The following is a 6000-nucleotide window of genomic DNA, read 5'->3' on the forward strand; positions in this document are numbered from 1 at the left end:
TGTAATGTGATTTCAAATACCCTACAATGTCGGGCAAATTGCTAATGAATCAATAACGGATTTATGGGTTTGACTGTTTAACAGTTTGGGAAACACTGGATTTAAAAAAGAACATGCTGAACCTACTAATGTTATATGAATTAGGATCACACAGAATACATGTGACTATGAATGTTGCTGGTTTTATACATGTCTTTGTGACTGTATTATTTGTACATACAAAGAAGTTCTTGAAGACCCAACTCTTCTAAAGAGCAATGAGAGATGGTTTCCACTGAAGGACAAATCATATGTGATTTGTTCCTCCCAGGACTGGCTGTTCTGTTTGCGACTAATTATGTGTTCAATAACAGTATCATGCTGACATTTTACAAGAAAAGATGGAGTATATGCTGTAATTTCACAAAGCCATACTGCAATTGTACAGCTGACTGGGATAAAGCTCACAACTATTTACTGTAATTATATTTTACAGTATCAATACTGAAATAATACAGTATATTGCTGGCGAAGTTGCTGCCAGTATGTTACTGTAATTTTACAGCATTATTATGACCGCCGCGCAGCGGTTTAGTCAGATTTTTTATTTTTTTCCTTTCTTTTTCGCATGTCCAAATTTCCGTCAAGGATTCCCGGGACACTGAAAGACCGGGGTACACGAAACTTGGTGGGCATGTAACCCCACATGGATAGCATGAAACCATCGTTTTTCGTTTTGATCTGTAGCCCCCCCGCTGGACTGGACCCGAAAGGAGGGTAGGGCATACACAGTTTTCTGTGAATATCTTGAGAACCGTAGGGCCTAGGATGACCAATTTTTTCTGTACGTTTGCCTCCAGGGGTCATGTTAACACACATACATTCACAGTAATCATACCTATGACACATACTCACACAGTAGACATATGTACGCATGCATGCACATGCACAAACACACATACGCAGACAAACACACAAGCACGCACACACACACACACACACACACACACACACACACACATAAACATAAACGTGTGCACGCACACATGCACACAATTCAAGAATTTCTCAGAATTATGAACAGGCAAGATGGGGGTGGGGTTGTATAAAATGAATTTTACATGTGAAATCTATGAACTAATCATGTTTTGGTACTTGTTGTCTAGCAGATACCAGTGAGAATTGAGTGTGGATAATGCAATTTAGTGAGACAGTTAGAATCATATAGGCCTTTCAGCGTGATTTATTTTTGTGGAAAAAATGTGCTGGACTGGGCGGCGGTCATATTTGGTACCGCTCTGCAGTACATCTAGTTTCTTACAGTGTACATCTACCCCTCTTTATAGTGTATCTGATAGTGACAAGTAGAGTATCTAATAGTGCCATGATAGCACATTTCTGATGGGGGTGTTGTTGTGTATTGCCTATGATAAAAGGGTATGTCTGCTTACAGCTTGGATGGAGACAGCTGAGCACGACACACTAAGAATTAAGCAATATGGCATGATGGTGGCATTACCAACCAACGATGATGATTGTCATATTGATTTTATAAAACAGTTCCACTTACAAGTTTGAAGACATCAATTTGTGTTTCCTATCGTTGACTTTGATTTTTGTTTATTCATCCTCCGCCCCCCAAAAATATTTCCAACCAATAGACAAGTTGAGTGAAAGAGGCTATGTGCACAAAAGCATATCTAAACATTTCCCTTATTCATTTACTCAATTATCTCACTCAGCAAATGGGACATTACGAAATATTTGCTCTCTCTTTAAATGAATGGAACACATCGCATCAGATAATTCAATGCAAAATGTGGAGTCCTGAGATATCGCCACTCATCAAGATTCAAATGCCCCTCCTCCAATCAGAAATTAATAAATAGTTTGACCGGACCTAGCCTAACTGTTGTATAACAACACAGCACTGTCTCGATATCACTAGACAAGAACACAGATACAACACCATTGCAAACACCCCATAATACACATAGGCCTAGTCAAAAGTCGTATTTGTTTATGGCATGAAGCCACAGCATGAAAAACGGCAAATCTTGCCTTGTGTCAGTATCAACTAAAATGTGCCATCAGGATCTGAGAATAAGTACAATGAATTAAGGAAACTATGTTAATAGCAATGCCTTAACACATGACGCAACTTAAACTTCTGTTAAAGCACTTGTTAAAAAAATTGTTCTCACAAAATGTGTGTGTGTATGTTTGTGTGGGGGATGGAAGATTTAAAAAAAATCACACACACCACTCATTCAAGAATGAAAACACATAAAAAGATGACCCTGCTCCCTTTATGGGGGCTCTCATCAATATTTGTGAGAATGCATGAGGGCAAGATAGCTTGTGTTGTGAATATTAGAACCGTGCAAGCTGGATCCTGATCATCATCTGTAATGAACCCTACTTCATCATCAGTTTGAACAATTTCAGTCATGCTTGTTCTTGCTCTAGATGAGATGCCCAGGCAGGCCTAAGCATCTCCTATGTTTATTGCAATATGACACATTTTTATAATGGGGAGGAATTTTACCAGTATATCAATAATGATAGTCCTATGATATGGCCCATCCCTAGTGAATATATCTCTGGTCTCTGCCCTGGCTGGGCAACTAGCTGCCACTTTCTGTGGTCAATAGACCCAGACACAACGAATGAGAACAGCTAGGGCTCCAGACCCTGTTCACAATTTTGTTTTATTTAAACCTTTATTTTACCAGGATTACCCAATTAGGCATTGGGACCATAGACTGTAGCCTATAAAATAGATTGGGACACAAATCTTAGGCCACCCACTTGGTGGAAATTGGAGGAGAGCAACAGAGAAACAATCAGTTTAATTCGATAGGCTGCCTAAGCCATATAAAATCCCATTAGTTCTGATATTTTAAGGATGATAACTAGATTTCAGGTCAGGATACACCTGACATGTCCTCAGTCCCAAATGTTTGGACTTATTCCTTGACAACCAATCATTAGACTACACGACGTCGATGTAGCTTGCTTCTCTCAATCAAATATTCTATAGAGTCATAACTCTATAGCCTATTTAGCAGAGGCTTTTATCCAAAGGGACTGGCAGCCATCTGCGGGTCAAACAGCTCCAGTTTGTAAAATAAAAGGTCACTAGAACTGTGCGTTTTGCTAATCCCAATTGAAATACAAATAGCAAATGCCCAAATCATTATCACTGGTTTACAAAAAACCGGATGCAATGCGTTAAAGTGACAGATAGTCTTACCTCTAGCGAAGTCCCCAGGGTAGCTATGGCCGATTCTTTCAAGCAATCCTCTCGACTCCAACTTATTGTGTGTAGGCTACAAAATATGCCTTAATGGCGAATTCTCCTTATTTTGGATTTCACGTTGAGGTAGCCTTGCCCAGATAGTCTAGATGTCACATAGGGGAATGATGAGATAGAGGCTCTCGAGTTGCAGTCAAAGACTGTTGTCGCGATAAATTAAACAACAAAGCTAGCAGACGGCACAATTTCAAGAAAAAGGCAATGGAAGCAAAAACAAAAACGGACTAAAATTAGCCTATGTTATGCTACTTTCGGCATAACTAGGCTATAAGTCTGATTGTTCTACTCAGCCCTGAACCCCGTTGATAGACTAAACAAAATAGAGCTCTTGGTCGCAGAAATCGGCGTTCAGATTTGAACTATAGTCGAATTGTTACGCTATTTCACACTGACTTGGTCTTCTGATGCATTTTTGTTTTAGGCTATGGCAAAGCCAGTCAAGTTTTTTCCCCAATGAGGTGTCTGTGTTCTATAAAGCGGTGGAGCGCAGGGTGATAGGGTGAAGAGGTGTTGCGAGGAGATCCCACACTTGTCCTGATGCTGTCTAACACTTATTTTTCTTCCTCTCAGCTGTGCCACGTTATTTTCCATGCCCGCCCTCTAGACTTCAGTGTAACTTTGCCCTTTTGGGGGACGTTAGGCGTGTGTGGTATGGTGGTCTCCTGCCTCGTTTAAACGCTGACAGCACCCGGACCCCGAATCAGTCCGTCTCCCCGTTCTTCAGTGAGAGGATTCGCCGAGTTTGCCAGCTCAGCGCATGCTTGCCGCTCCGCCCATCCTTCGTGGGCAGTCCTCGGCTTCCATCCAGCGTATTCCCTATCTCTGGCCCTCTGCTTGGCCGCGGTTTTAGGCCTGCTTAATTTACTCTGCTTCAACCACGCTAGAAAGACAAAGCAACAGCTCTTTAATGCCAACTCAATTCCCATATCTCTTCACAGTGCTTCACTTTTTTTACATTTTGTTAAAGTTTCAGACTCATCTTAAAATGGATTATTTATTTTTTCTAATCAATCTACACACAATACTCCAACACCCCACAAAAAAGCGAGTGTTTGGAGTGTTTTGTAAATGTATAAAAAAATAAAAGAATGAAATATCCCATTTACAAGTATTCACCTTACACCAAGTCCACCTGTGCCTAAATTAATTCACTGGACATTATTAGAAGAGGCACACATCTCATTATATAAGGTCTCAGTGGTCACTAATGAGATCTAGAGTTCCTTTGAGAAGATGAGAGAAGTGTAAAGGACAAACATCAGTTCAGCTGAGTGCCTGGTTTCTTCCATTGAGTATTGTGGCCAAATAGTTCAGTCTTTGTTTTGTCCTTCTTTACGCTTCCCTCAGTGTAAGACTGTTTTGTCATTGCCTCAAGTTCAAATACTAGGCAAGTGCAGATGTGTAGGCTATACCCTGCTTGACACACACACACACACACACACACACACACACACACACAAGCAAAGCTTTAGTGGAATCCTGCTGTTTCATACACAGTCTCGCTTGCAAGCAGATTCCTCCTGGAGAGATGTGCTCACTCCTCGTCAAAATACCAAACACACTGTTTCACGGCCAAATGACTAATTAAGATATATAAGAACAACCATTTTGAACTATGCATCTGGTGGAGAAACAGTTTTTACCATTGTCATTATAACATATTTTGATTCAGACACGCCCTAAACGTTCATGCACATCACGCTTCAGATTTTGCGCTTAGACTGCTAAAATAGGGCTCTTTGTCTTTAGAAATATTTACAAATATCTGTAAAATATTTAAACATTTAATATCCAATAATAAAAACATGCCTATTTGATATACTGTATATGGAGAAATGCAATGATGAGATGATGCTCCTTTGAGAGAAGAATTTAATACTTTTATGTTTCAAAGTAAACAAAAGTTTGCCTTTCTTGCAGAGATCTTGTTGCTCACCTCCACTTTACTGTACAGTAACGTTTCAGTAACGTATAGTGTATGCCGGAGCAAGCTCTGTAGTGATTGATCAACGAAAAATACGGTCTCCACGGCTTATGTTTTAATGCAGAAAAACACCCCGGTCAATTTTCGCTGGAATTACACTTTAAGCTTTTTTTAAGTTGGCAAAAGTCTGATCAACCAGCCAACTAGCTCCGCTGGTGGGAAAGCGCATGGGATTCATGAGTTGTAGCGCTATCCTATTGCGTGCAGAGGGAATTTGAAAGACAACCTTTTATCCCGCCCCTGGGATTGAGCACTGCCAATGGTGAGTTCCCAGACAGACCCTACATCTTGATGTGGGTCTGGCTCGTCAGGCTAGTTATGGACCTTACAGCAAACGACTAAACTGCCTAGCCATAATAATAGTTTGATATTGATAGTGTGTGTAATTGGGGGAAGTAGGGAATAGGTTCCTAGTCCCTGCTGGGCATGGAGTTAGCATTCCATTGACCCCCCGTCACTTTTTGGTGTCACTTTGACATCAAGTAACACATCGGTAGCATTTTAAGCCTTTATCAAACATCCCCACCACCCTAGAATTTTATTTAATACCATAAACTCAATTGTTAACCCTCAAGTCTCTCCAGAGGTCAAGGCATCTACCAATAGCTGTGAAGAGTTCTTGAAGTTTTTTACTGAGAAAATGAACCACATCAGAGCATAGTTCACTCCTGTTGTATCTGACACTCCACTCCATTAAATGCCCATTTCCCCATTGCTA

General features: G+C 40.5%; 1 protein-coding gene across 1 annotated transcript in view; it reads right to left on the minus strand.

Moving 5' to 3' along the window:
* Positions 1-3997, minus strand: part of glis2b (GLIS family zinc finger 2b) — a 39692-nt gene extending 35695 nt beyond the window's left edge. Inside the window, exon 1 of the mRNA XM_042087623.1 lies at positions 3236-3997. The gene's annotated coding sequence lies outside the window, so the exon portion shown is untranslated. The remainder of the gene's footprint in view (positions 1-3235) is intronic.
* Between the last annotated feature and the right edge of the window lie 2003 nt (positions 3998-6000).

The sequence above is a fragment of the Alosa sapidissima genome, chromosome 3 (assembly GCF_018492685.1).
Source record: "Alosa sapidissima isolate fAloSap1 chromosome 3, fAloSap1.pri, whole genome shotgun sequence".
NCBI classification, from domain to species: Eukaryota; Metazoa; Chordata; class Actinopteri; order Clupeiformes; family Clupeidae; genus Alosa; species Alosa sapidissima.